Consider the following 13358-nt stretch of genomic DNA (forward strand, 5'->3'; position numbering starts at 1 on the left):
TGTCCAGTTAAGAGTTCTCCCGGAGCCCAGCTTCCTGGCAGAAGCTGGATCCTCCCCATTGTCTGGGTGTGTTGTGCAGTGAAGCTTCGCCATGTCATACCTTCTCCAGCTGTTCCCTTCTCCACTGTCCTAAGTGCTCAGGACGTAGCATGCCTGTAATCTAGACCAACAGCCTTAAAACCCATGACCTCAGATAAGATTCCAGGTCATCTGCTTCTAGACCTGAAGCATTTTGCCCAGTGGGCATTACTTCCTCCAGCTTTTTACAAATGCACAGACTATTTACAGCCAGAAGAATCCAAGTGATTTTTTTTTTTTTTTTTTTTTTTGGTAGATTACCACTGCCCTGAGTTTTATAATACTGGATTTTTTATAAGACTCCTTCTGTATATTTCTATACAACTTAGAGAATGAAGTATTAATTCCTCTTCTAATAAAACATTTGTCTTCTAGCCAAATTAAAGTATAAAGGCAGGTTTATTGGGGGCTCATTTGTAGGTTAAATATGCACCTAACTACTTGTCCCTCGTCTGAAACCCAACGCATAATATGAGCCACTCTGGCATCCTTATAATCCGAAGGTTACCAAGGACAAGAAAAATAGATCAAAGGAAAGGAAGTCTGTAGTAATACACAGAATGGTTTTAGGTCTCCTGGAACACATTCCCTAAGTAGATGATAGCCTTAGCATCTACATTTTAAGTCTGTGGTTTATCTGTGTAAGGGTGCATTTGCTTTTCATATGCATATCCATTTGTCTCAAGACTATTTATTGAAAAGACATGTTTCCCGTTATACTTGCCAAAGCATGGAATGCTTATCTGTCAATAGAAAATCCCATACTGCATAAAAGATCATCGATTTCTGAGTTTGCTTGTTTGTTTTGTTTCTCTTTCATGGATCTCTTCATTATTCTGTAAGTCAGTTTCTGAGTTTTAAATGACGTAGCTTAAAGTCAGATAATATAAGCTCCTACTCTTTTCTTTCCCTCCTTCCAGATTGCTTTGTTCTGGACCTTTTAGATTTTTATAAGAAATTTAAAATCAACTTAAAATTTTTTGACACTGGATTATCACAGAGATGCAATTTAGGAACCGATAAAGAGAAGAGATACACAAGGCAGTAAACAGGAAAACAGAGGAAAGAGGAACTCATAGACCCTGGGGCCCTGTCTGTCCTTAGCAAGTCAATACCTCCCAACCAGGAAGAAGAAGTTTCACTTCCGGTGTGGTTGTGTTTCACAGACATTAACTAAATACCACACAGCTTCCAAATGAAAAAAACAAAGCAGAGAAACCAGAAGCTACATATACTCCTTTTAATGACACTCGGAAATGCTTACCAAGGCTCTAATCATAGAGAATAAAAGTGGCTGAAGAATATGAAAAAAAGCAAAATTACAGTTGAGGAAAAGTTTAAAAAAAAAATGAAGGATTTCCAAAATAAAGGTAGATTTTCATTTTGATTTGGCTTGCCGTTTGAGGACAAGTCTCATGTGAAAGGACTTTAGATAGAATAGAGGGCCATGAGGCAGAGGGTGGTCCCCAGGACAAGGGTATTTAATGCCAGAGAGAGTGTGGTAGGGTGTGAAGGGGGAAAGAATTTCTGAGATCACCCGGAAAAAGCAAAGGCACATACCCTAAGGCATGTGAGAAGGGGGTGGAGGGTGTGTCACACTGTGCAGAATACTGTGTGTGAGCAATAGCCTATAAGGGGAAACGTATGGAGGAAGGACTCCTTAGGTATGCTCACCAGACAGTCCAAAGATAAGCCTTAGCCCTTAGGTAACTGAGGTCTCTAAGTTCCCGGGTGCCTAATATTCTCCGAGAATCAGGAGTTTAAAAAATCAGACAGACTATTCTCTCTCTAGGAGAGGAGATCCCAGAATCAACAATGAGGACCAGCTGCTGGAGATGATGAGATAAAGGTATCTGGCCTGTGGGATTTAGCATTTCTTTCCAAAAGTACCTTTGTCCTGAGAGCCTGCCCAGATGGACAGATGTTCCTGGCAAGGTGCCTGCTGATATCTGTAAGGCAGAGATGTGCTATTTAGCCTTAGCTAAAACCTAAGATCAAGTACCTCACACACACACACACACACACACACACACACACACCACAACCGCGGCCCCTCAGTGATCTAGGGACTGCTAGTGAGCAGGGACTACTCCTACATTCTAAGATCACAGACTTGTAGCAGCACACCCAGCTCACAGAGGTGGTTTTCTGTAAAGGGAACTTCTACAGAAGATTTTAATTTGTGAAACCTCTTTCTGAATATATTTCTGAATACATTCTGAATATATACTATTTTGCAATGGAGGAAAAAATAAATTTTAAAATTAGTGCCTCAGAAGTTATTTTTAACTTTAGTCACCTTGTTAATCCATGTACTTACCAGATGGCAATCTGTGACTCAGAACTCTACATATAAAACTGTTTAATAATCCTTATACAGCGGTGCAAACAGCACAGAGTATCCAGAAGGAAAAGCTATTGGGATATATGAACCCCAAAGAAATAAAAGGAAAAAAGGAAGAGAGGGCAGGAGCAGGGAAGAAGGTAAAGAGGAAGGGAGGGAGGGAAGGAGGGAAGGAGGGAGGGAGGGAGGAAGGGAGGGAGGGAGAAGGAACAGAACAGAATAGAATACACTTCATTGAAACTTAACAAGAAACTCCCTCACAGAGTTGTCACAGCACTCCCGGCCCAGGTCACAGGTCAGCAATAGACCAACTGTTCTCTTCACTGTGCTTTATGAGGCTAACAATTGTGTTAGTAAAATTCTTAATGCTCACAACTAACTGTTAAATACTTGGATAATGATCTAATGATAATAACAATAATAATGCTGACAATAGTAATAACAACAACAACAGTATACTGCCTTAGTAACTCTGGTATGACACATTAGAAAATATTGGAGCCCAATTAAAATCAAATTATTGATGCAGAACTTGCTAAGATTCAAGTGCATGGCTATTATGTGGAGGTGTTGAGGTAATACAAAACACCAGGCTTCCAAAAGAACAGTGAGAACACACTAAGAACTCGGGGTCTCAAAGAGCAAGTATTAGCTTCAGCGGAACCTTCTGGGAACAATAAAAATATTACTTATCTGTTAGGGATTCTCCTGAAACCCTGTGTTTTCATTTCTTATTTACATTAGTCATTCTGCAAACAGCTTTTGTACATTTAAGTTAATCATAATGAAGGGCCTTAACCTATGTTTTCAATACAAGTCGTGATGCCAATGAGATGTGCTCATGACTTGTTTTTCTTGTTTCTTGATGGGTTTTGTTTCTATATAAACCTACCTTACCAGGAAGACTGAGAATTAAAATTAATTACAGTTCTGCTGTTTGGTGTGTCATTAAGATGAAACTGGAGGAAACTATAATGGAGCTCAGATTCTACTTTAGCTATAGGATGCAGAGAAATTAAGAAGGAACAGAGCTGGAAACCTCCCACGGGCTAGCATTCATGGTGCTAAAGACGACATGCCTAGTGTTTGGGGGTGGGGGAGGGGAGGATTTTGCCTAGCTGTAGAATGCAAGTGGTATCCATTAGGCAAAGTATGTCTGTTGGTGCAATAGTGACAAGAACACTTTAGAGATAACCAACTGCTTTGTCGTTAAGCTGCCTTCTAAATATTTAGATTTACACTCACAGACCAGAAAACCTCTGTCTGAAGCAGTCCTGTCTGCAAAGGATGGTCAATGAAGAAATTCAAACCTGGTCAGTGTGCAAAGAAGAGGCCAAAGGATGCTCACTGTTAGCCTATCTCTAACACCATTCACCCCTCCAACCCCCACCCTGCACCACCCACAAACTAGACCCAATGGACGCCAACCATCAAAGGCAGAATGACTTTAAGACCTCTAGGATGGAGTAGAGGGATATGAAAAGCCACCATGCAGATTGACATAGCTTGTCAACCATGAACACATAGCAACCTACAGGTATCTACACAGGGTCTGTGCTTCCACTCTTTCACGACTGAGAGACAAGCGGTCCACTAAGTCTCATTTCTTCCTGAAGAGCATATGACAATTGACTGTTGCTGGAGGAAGGAATAACATTATCTGTAATGGTGCAGGCACTGGGGTACTAGGTATAAAGGGGTTTGTTCTGAGCAAAAGTATTGTATCAGAGGGTCGTGTGTAGCAGACATAATCGAAATACACTGAAGCTGTCAAAAAAAAAAAGACTTTTGCAACTCGATGAAATAGCAAAATGAAGTTATCAATTAATCAATCCTCTAGTTGTGAACCTAGATGTGGGGGTTGAGAAGCCTGTCTCTCTGTCTCTCTCTGTCTCTGTCTCTGTCTCTGTCTCTGTCTCTCTCTCTCTCTCTCTCTCACACACACACACACAAACACACACACACACACACACACAAACACACACAAATAAAAACAGGCGAAAGTGAGAACAGGGTGATGAAGGACATCTTTTCCTTGAAGATATTGTAGGCATGGGGAAATGACTTTTAAAACGTGATCGCCGAGAGTGCCAAAGGTCTCCAAAAGCCAATGACTCATATCCTGATGCTGGGATGGGGAAAGGTAAGAATCCCCTCACAGCTCATCCTCAGAGGGGCCTGTTTCAGTAGTCAGTGTTTGGATGAAGGAGCTCAGCTTGCCTCTGCTTTCCCTCATCTCATTGCTCATCCCAGAGCAACCTCACCCAATGTTACATCCAGGGACGGCTGGTGAATGTTGCTGCTGTCCATTCTGCTGAGCGTCCCCACTCACATGCCCACTGGCTGGTGGACACTTTCCTGGACATCCAACAAAGACACCTCCCTTCTACTTCCCTCTAGCTCAGCTAATCACTACCGTTTACTGGATGTTCCATGAGCCGGGAATGTTTGCTGTTCACATTGCTTTCTTAGTGACTACTACTAATCTCCCGAGAGGGGTATCCGAGACCACTGGTTTTAAAGGGGACCCATCCTCATGCCATGCTTACTTTCATCAGCTCAATTCATTTAGCATGTAGCGCTCACTGTGTGAAATAGTTATCACATGCATTTGCTGGACAGGACAGGAGCTCTCTAAGAGCCTCTGAGGGGTGTCTGTGATAACTTACTGGTGAGCTGGCAACGCTGTCTCGGGTAAGGACTGTTCTCTTATATAACAACTTTCAATTCTATTCACTGTGCAATTATACAGGAGAAATGAGGAGTGTACCTTCGCATCTCCCATCTTGTTTTACTTTGGCTCTCTTCCTCACTTTACAACACCCTCGACAAGTCCCCAAATGCCAGAGCCTTAGTCAAACTTACAACACATTTAGACAAAACACCACAGGCAAGAGGTGGCCTTTGCTGTTAAAATGTTTGACATATGTCACGAGCACTGTTGTGTCCCACCTTTTGAATCTACTTAAGGAAACAAAAAGTCATTCTGGGGACATGTTGGCATTTATAGACAAATGATATAGGGAGGCATAGCAAATATATTCTCTACCAAGAACTGTAAAATAGTGTTTCAAGTAATTTTAACCAAAGCTGCGCACCTCATCTATGAAGAAATGAAAGTCTGCAAATGCCATGTCAAAATGTGCAGTCAGACAAAACAACTTCAGGCTCTTTTTACTGTCTTTAATTTCATTATGTTATGTGCATGAGTGTTTTACATGCATGTACATCTGTGAGTGTTTTACATGCATGTACATCTGTGAGTGTTTTACATGCATGTACATCTGTGCAGCATGTGCATCCGTTGCACGCAGAGCCCAGAAGAGGGTGCTCGATCTCTTGGAACTGTAGTTACAGACAATTGTGAGCAGCCATGTGGGTGCTAGAACTTGAACCCTGGTCCTCTGGAAAAGCAGCCAGCGCTTTTAGCTGTTGAGTTATTTGTCTCACCCACCATCAGATTCTTTTAAAAAAAAAAAAAGCTTGAAACAGGTATAATTCTGTGTAAATTATGTCAGTGAAGACAAATTTGTGCAATTATAAAGGTAAGAAAAGTGTAAATGTTAATATCATATCTCCCACAGAAAGACTTTAACATGAGAGAACAATCATGCATGTAACAAGAGTATCACCCAGAGTCTACTCCTCAGGACCTCAGGGTTCTCTTAATCAGACTTGCTGAGGCAGCTGTGCCATAATTGAAATAAAATGGTTACATTTATTTAGTTTCTATCCAGAGAAACTTTCAATGAAAATCTGAAAAGCAGCCTCCTCTACTTTAGACTCATTTTCTCAATAACCTTATTGGCTTCTTTCTTTTGTTTATAGTCTACTTATAAACATAAATATTAGTTAACAAATTGTAATCTTTAAGTATGCAAACTGGTGTGGGTTCCAGAGGACAGAGCTACCCTTGGAGAGTGTGACGTAATGCTGAAACAAAGCCGGTATTCATAGACTCATCAGGATGGAGAAAATGCACCTGTCTCACTTTCATCTGATCTTAGGGCCCAGGTCCGACTGACAGCGATGGAGGGGACAGCATGGCCACCCAGTTCTTTAGTTCTGGCTTCTTGCTGTCTGCTTTGTACAACTTGACTAGGTGCCTATAGTTTTTGTGCAGATATTTAAAGTCTTACTTTTTTGTTTACTTGTTTGCGCCTCAAAGTTCTGGTTTCAGAACAAGATCATGTGTGTATGGCACTGACACACGCCTAATTAGAATGCTGAGAGTCATATATTTTGGAATCTTGGTTTGTACCACTCGACCTTGGAAAGGTTTCATTCATTTCTTCTCTTGAATTTCAAATCTCAGCTCTTTGACACCCAACATTTAACATGCTCAATGAGAGACTCTACCCCACAGAGTATGTAATGTCAAGCTATTGGAAGATCCAATACTAAGCACAGAACTGAGTCCTGGCTTTCGATTTAAGTCAAGGTGACTGGTTCCTCAGATTGTAAGAACTGGACCTCTGCTGTAAGAACAGAGCTTTCCTCTAACACCCTTCTCGTAACACTTCCAGTGGGTGGATTAATATTTCTTTCTTCCTTTTGTTTGACAGAAATTGCACATATGTATTAAAACTTCAAATCTTCATTATTGTTTTACTACTGTGCTTTTTAGAAAAGGAGGCTGAACAATACATATAAATGAACTGCCCTTACATCTTTGTCTACACTTTGTCAGACTTTAAAAATACATATATATATTATTTTTTTCTTTATTCTTGAGAATTTCATAAATGTATCTAATGAAAGATGATGTGATCTACTTCGCCCATTTCCCACCTCCAAGTTTACCTCCAAATCTTCAACATGTCCCCCCTTGAACTCTCCTTTCCCTTTTTCTTTTGATAATCCACTAAGTCTAATTAACGCCATCTACAAGTGCCTGTCTGGGTGCAGGACCACACATTAGAGCATGGAAACCTACCAGCAGCCACACATTCCAGAAAGAATGATTCTCCCTCCCTAGCAGCTATCAACAGCTAAGAGTTCCTAAGTAAATGGCCTTATAATAGCCTGGAGTCTTCCACATAAACACTGGCATGCAAAAACACTTTATCTTTTATATAATTCTAGACCATCATCCATTTCAACTCACTGGACAACACTGGACTATGGACCCGGCATGTTGTTTCTATGTTATCATTTGCTTTCATTGTCTTACTTCCATAATTACCTGAGTATTATCATGCAAGGTCAACTTCTACATTTTGGGGAAACGGAAAAACCAAAGTCCATATTTTAGTGATGTTCACCTCATCAGTTAAATACAGTTTAAGGAGAGAGAACTGACAGGCCATGGCAAAGGGAAAAGATCCAAATTCTAAACCAAAGGTCATCTATCAAGCATACCTTCAGTTGTAAGAGAAAGCAATCATTTTAAAGATGGAAAATGCTGGAAATATACTGTTTAATATTTATTTAACATTCAAAGTGAGGCTGTCAATTTTTTTTTTATAATGTACTATAGGTACTGCAGACATTGTAAACCTTGCTTGGCTTTTGACTTCTGTACAGTGTTACAGATTTCTGGAAACCTATAGTTTATTAAAGTAAAATTTTCTGATAGAGACGAGAGGCAGCCATAACAAAGAAAATGTATAGATAAATAAATAGGTGCCCAGATGAAGCAAAGAGGGGAAAAACAAATACCAGATAGGGTAGACAAAAAGAAATGAAGAAATAGAAAAAAAATATAGAAAAGGAGAGAGAACATGAAGGAACAGAAGGAGCTAGAAAGACAAGAGGCAGTTTTCCAGCTGGTTTTTGTTGGTGGTGGTGATGGTGGTTTTTTGGTTTTTTTTTTGTTTGGTTTTCTTTCTTTCTTTCTTTCTTTCTTTCTTTCTTTCTTTCTTTCTTTCTATTTTATTTTTTTAGGCAGTTGAGAGCAAAAAATGGCAAGGGAAGGGAGGCAACTGAAAATAAACCACAGGGAAAACAGCCACTTAGCTGTGCTACACATTTCTCTAGCCAACAAATCAAAAATTATATTTATTTGAGGAAAACACAGTTCTTTGAAAACATCAAGGAACAGCTGCTAAATGAAGCAGATTAGAGAGCATTTGGGGTGACTATGCAGAGCGTTATGCTGTTAAAAATTAAAGTCATCATTTCTTGTGTGAGCGTATAATTGACAGCCCATATAAAAACCCCACGTGGAACTATTCCATCCCAACCACCGGGGAGGAGGAGGCCACTCTTTGGTGCTTTGAGCATTCCTGTTCCTTCCAAAATGAGTGATTTTTACAACATCACAGATGCAACCTGATGTTAATGAGAGTGAAAACCTTTTGAAATGAAAATATGGCAAGAAGAGAAGAAATCATGAGGTCCCAGAGATATTCTTTGGGAAAGTGTTCACAATCTCTTAGAGTGCTCACAGTGAGAAGTGACCACAGAAAATTTCAGAGCCAAGTGGGACAAAGAAGTGATCACATGGTACAAATATTTCGCAACAGTGGGAAAACCTGCAAGTCAGTCAAATTAAGTACTTCATCCAAAATCTTAACTAACTCAGATCTGCTAATGTTCGGTTTAACAAATGACTAATGAATCCACACACTATCCACAAGGACCAGAAGCATTTTTCTATGTATATTTAACATTGCTCTCAGGTCTGTCAACTGGGAGCTTCCTGATACCCAAGAATGGTGTCTCATTTCCAGTTCTCAGGGGGAACAGACCATTTGAAATACAGTGGTGGATATCTTAATGAATAAACAGTGTGAAGAACACGAATATTCTTCATTTGATATCATCATCATCACTGTAAAGGGTTTGTATAAACCTTTGAAAAATAGGCTGCTGCCAGAACAGGAGACTATACTTGACACTATGCCAGTATTCAAAGAAGCTAATCATTAATTTCAACTTCACTTTCACCAGGGATGAGCAGTCTAAAAATTATAGGCTATACAGCTCCAATGATAAATATCATGTGCCCCGGGGGGATATCTTACTCCTAAGGGCAACAAGACAATAATACAAAATAAAAATCACACAATAATTAAATGTCCCCAGAGGAAAACTTTCTTCAAATCATCCATGATCATGCAATTAAAGAATTCCCCAATATAGACATGTCCAGTGAATATCTCTTCTGTTAGTGTCTTTCCACCTGGTAATATGAAGATCGTTCAGTGATTAGGGCAAAGTACCTGGCACAAACCAAGCCTGAGGACCCAGGTTGGGATTCTCAGCTGCAAAGTAAAAGCAGGTGTGGTGGTGTTCCTGAAATCCCCTGGCTGGGGCATTAGATCCTTGGAACTTACTAGTCAAACAGTCTAGCACAATTTGTGAACTTCAGGTTAAGTGAGAAACCTTGTCTGAAAAAAATAAGTTGGAAATCAAGAGACAAGATACCTAAGATTTACCTCTATCCTCCACTTAAACATACAACACTCAAGGTAGAATGCAACACACATACCAAACACACACACACACACACACACACACACACACACCATACACATACCACACACACACACATCTCACACACACACACACACACACCACACCACACACTCACATACACCACACACACATCTCATACACACACACACACACACACACACACACACACACACACACACACCACACTAACACGCAGATCATTTCACCCCATTCACATTCCACAGAATCACAGCCACTGAAAAATTCTTTCCTTCCCCAAACCCCATTTTGTCTCCCTCTATAGGTTAGCCTTCCTGATTCCTTTATGCAACCCTTCCCAACATGTCCCTCTGCCTCTGCATACACTCCTACCACTGGAGTCTCCCTCTGTTTTCCCGGCCCCTGTCTCAGGTGACCACAGCAATCAGCCTGACCAAGACTGGCAGTACCCTCTTTCCTACAAACTGTGCCCCACTTGTGGGGGATGGGACACCTCATGCAGAGACCATCTTCTCATAAAGAAGGGTGTTCCCTCTGAAGCTCCTATACATAGTCTCTCTCTCTCTCAAAAAGTTGGCTTTGACTTTAATGTGACTTTAGTGATATTTGTTCAAAACTTTAATTCCTGGGATTTTTAAGCCTTGTTTTCTGTTCAGAACTGTTTGATATGAGGAGGATATATTCTGATCTGCAAATGATATCTTCACCAACAAAGCTCACTTACATGAACAAGAGTGCACTTCCCAACTAATAGTGACATTATATCTAAGAGAGATGATTTGTAGACACTAACAAATTCAAGCTACAAAAGGGGTAAACAAGCACACTCACCTGACCAGCTAGACAAGGAAAACGTGTCACTTTGCAAATAATTAGTCAAATAGAACTAAGTGGGCCCTTTCTGAAGGGCATCCTACCCAGGATTATGATCATCGGAGACCTCTGCTTTAATGTGACCACAGGTTCACCACAGTATTCTGGAGGTCAATGTTGAACAAGGTTACGTGTCATAAACTTGTTATGACTTAGTCTACTTGAATGAGGTGTATGGAAGGGAGGGCTGCAGAGTGAGAGAGTCAACTTAGGAAAATACTAATAAGGGCCTTGAGATGTCTTTGCCAGCAAAAGCCCTGTGGTACAAGTCTGACTACCTAGGTTAATTCAGGATCCCACGGTGGGAGGGGAACTACCTCCCCAGAGCTGCTGCCCTCTTTCCTCCATACACCACACACACACACACACACACACTAATATAAATATTATCTTTTAAAAAATATTCTCAGTGAACAAGCGTGACTATATACTGTAAGGCATGTGACAACTGCAGGAAGAGACCAACAGATAATTAGTTAATAATTAATTATTATAATTAATTATATTCTAAGATAATTACAATTAACAATTAATCATTATACATATGTGCGTATGTTATTTATTCCACCCCAAGAATTTTGTCAGTTACGAAGTAAACTCAAAAGCGTAATCTCAGAGACATCACTGAGTCAGCACCAGGGGTGTGGTTTGTCTCCGCAGCTATGCAATCCCTTTCACCAACTAGTCAACTGAGCTACTTCCCACAGTAAATTCTGAGCAGCTGCAGTCTCCACCTGCCAGGCTTAAAAAGGAGATCCACCCATCCCCTCAGGCAGGCTCTGCAGAGTGCACCAAACTCCCATAGAAGCATACACCCCTAAAGTCCCAGCCCCAAAAGCAAAGGGGGGCGGGGAGGGGGGGGTAGCAATCTGATGGTGGAGGACAGCTAGCTACCCTGCTTGGAACTAAGAGTGACAGCACGTAGGAGAAGACTAACAGATCTCTGCCCCACTTTGCAACCACCCTCGGTTCTTTACTTTGGAGAACTCCAAGCTGCTTTCTCTCCTAAGCTCCTTCATCATCTGCCTTCTTTCCATCCGGCTTGTCAGCGCTGATTCAGCACCAGTCAAATGTCCTTGGGCCCTTGGGCTTGTTGGGATGAGAAAGGGAAAGAAGGGAGGGGCCTGCCAGTAACCTGGAATGCTTTTAGTAGGTTGAGTCTGAAAATGGACTGTGGGAAAAGATAATCTCGCTTCAACTGCTTGCAACCAGCATGTCTTCTTGTCTCTTGATAGGTATTTATTTAGTCTCCGCCTCTAGAAAAGAGAGACCTTGTAATCTGTTGCCTTATCACACAGACCATAGCCAACGGCCACCGGCATTCCCATAACCTCTTGTCTGCCCTAAAAAGCACTATTGTCTTTTTACACACTCATGATTCCAGCAGCTAACACAAGCTCTCCGCTCCCTCACTCACAGGAAACCCATCAGACAGAACAGGCTTGAAGTCTCCAAGACCCCTTCCAGAAACCAGCTCTTGCAGTCACACTCTGTGCTTAAGGTCACAACCTACAGGGTCACAACCAAGGGATCATCTGGAGAGCTCAATAAGGTCACAAACCCAAAGCACCCCAACTGTAATCATCCAGCAGAGAGAAAGTGGATCATAGAAAACTATTCCTCTTCAACTTCTGCTTGGCCTTTGAGCTCTCTGCAGCCTAGCTCTGGGCTTCCTGGTAACCCTGATCCTTCTATTTTCACCCTCTTCCCTTGCCCTCCCAAGACCCTCTTCCTCCCAGTCCTCGCTGAGGGTCCTTCTAGCAGGAAATTCATCAAGCGATCCCGGGGGGCGGTGCCTGTCCTCTAGACCGCACCTCCAAAGTCAGAAACGTCACTTTCAAAACTTTGTAGCTCCCTCTCCCCAAGTTCAAAGAAGAGCCCTGGAGCGCAGCTCCGCGCTCTGCAGGCCGCGTCCGGTCCCCTAGCTCCACTCACCCGCCGCCACTGCTGCCGCCGCCGCCGCAGTCGCTACGAAGGTGGCGCCCAGGAAGCCGGGAGGAGGGAAGCGCACCTGCGCGGGCGGGCGGGAGCTGGCCGCACCTCCCGGGCAGTGCCGAGCATGTCACCAGGGGGCGGCGAGTTGCAACAGGTCCGGATTCTCAGCCCAGAGCAGCGCACACAACCCAGCGCCCTGTCTGAACTCAAAATCCCAGCCCTGCACACAGCACTCTTTCTTTTCCTCCTCGCCCGCCGGGCTGGGACGCTGGAGCAAGTCTCAACACCTGCGCGCTGCGAGCAGGGACCCGGAAAAAGCCAAGCACACCTGGGAAGAAAGTGGACCTTTGAGCTGGACAGGGGTGCTTTCCGCCCGGCTCTGGGGCTCCAGGATGCACTCTGGAGGCCCAGGCTTTGGAGCAGGGCTCCGGCCCCTCCCGACCCGCAGCCCGCAGCTCACAGCCCGCAGGGCAGACCCCCTGATCGGTTTGGAAAAGACAGGGGTTGAAAGGTAGTTGAAAGAAAGAAGAATTTAAAAACAAACAAACAAACAAACAAACCAGCTTGGGCATGGATTTTCGACTGTCTTGATTACTTGGAAGGAAAGGACAGAGTTTAAAACAAGGATTGGCATCAAGCAGCTCACTCCTGGGGACAATGGAAGAAGCAGAGACTGAAATTTGATTTGTTTAATTAAATATATTTATTCAGTTTACAACCCAATATC

At 42.4% G+C, this 13358-nt stretch overlaps 1 protein-coding gene across 1 annotated transcript in view; it reads right to left on the minus strand.

The window, feature by feature from the left end:
• Fam83b (family with sequence similarity 83 member B) overlaps positions 1-12669 on the minus strand; it is an 80110-nt gene extending 67441 nt beyond the window's left edge. The window contains exon 1 of the mRNA XM_034508857.2: positions 12632-12669. The gene's annotated coding sequence lies outside the window, so the exon portion shown is untranslated. The remainder of the gene's footprint in view (positions 1-12631) is intronic.
• Between the last annotated feature and the right edge of the window lie 689 nt (positions 12670-13358).

Source organism: Arvicanthis niloticus, chromosome 7 (genome assembly GCF_011762505.2).
Source record: "Arvicanthis niloticus isolate mArvNil1 chromosome 7, mArvNil1.pat.X, whole genome shotgun sequence".
Taxonomy (NCBI): Eukaryota; Metazoa; Chordata; class Mammalia; order Rodentia; family Muridae; genus Arvicanthis; species Arvicanthis niloticus.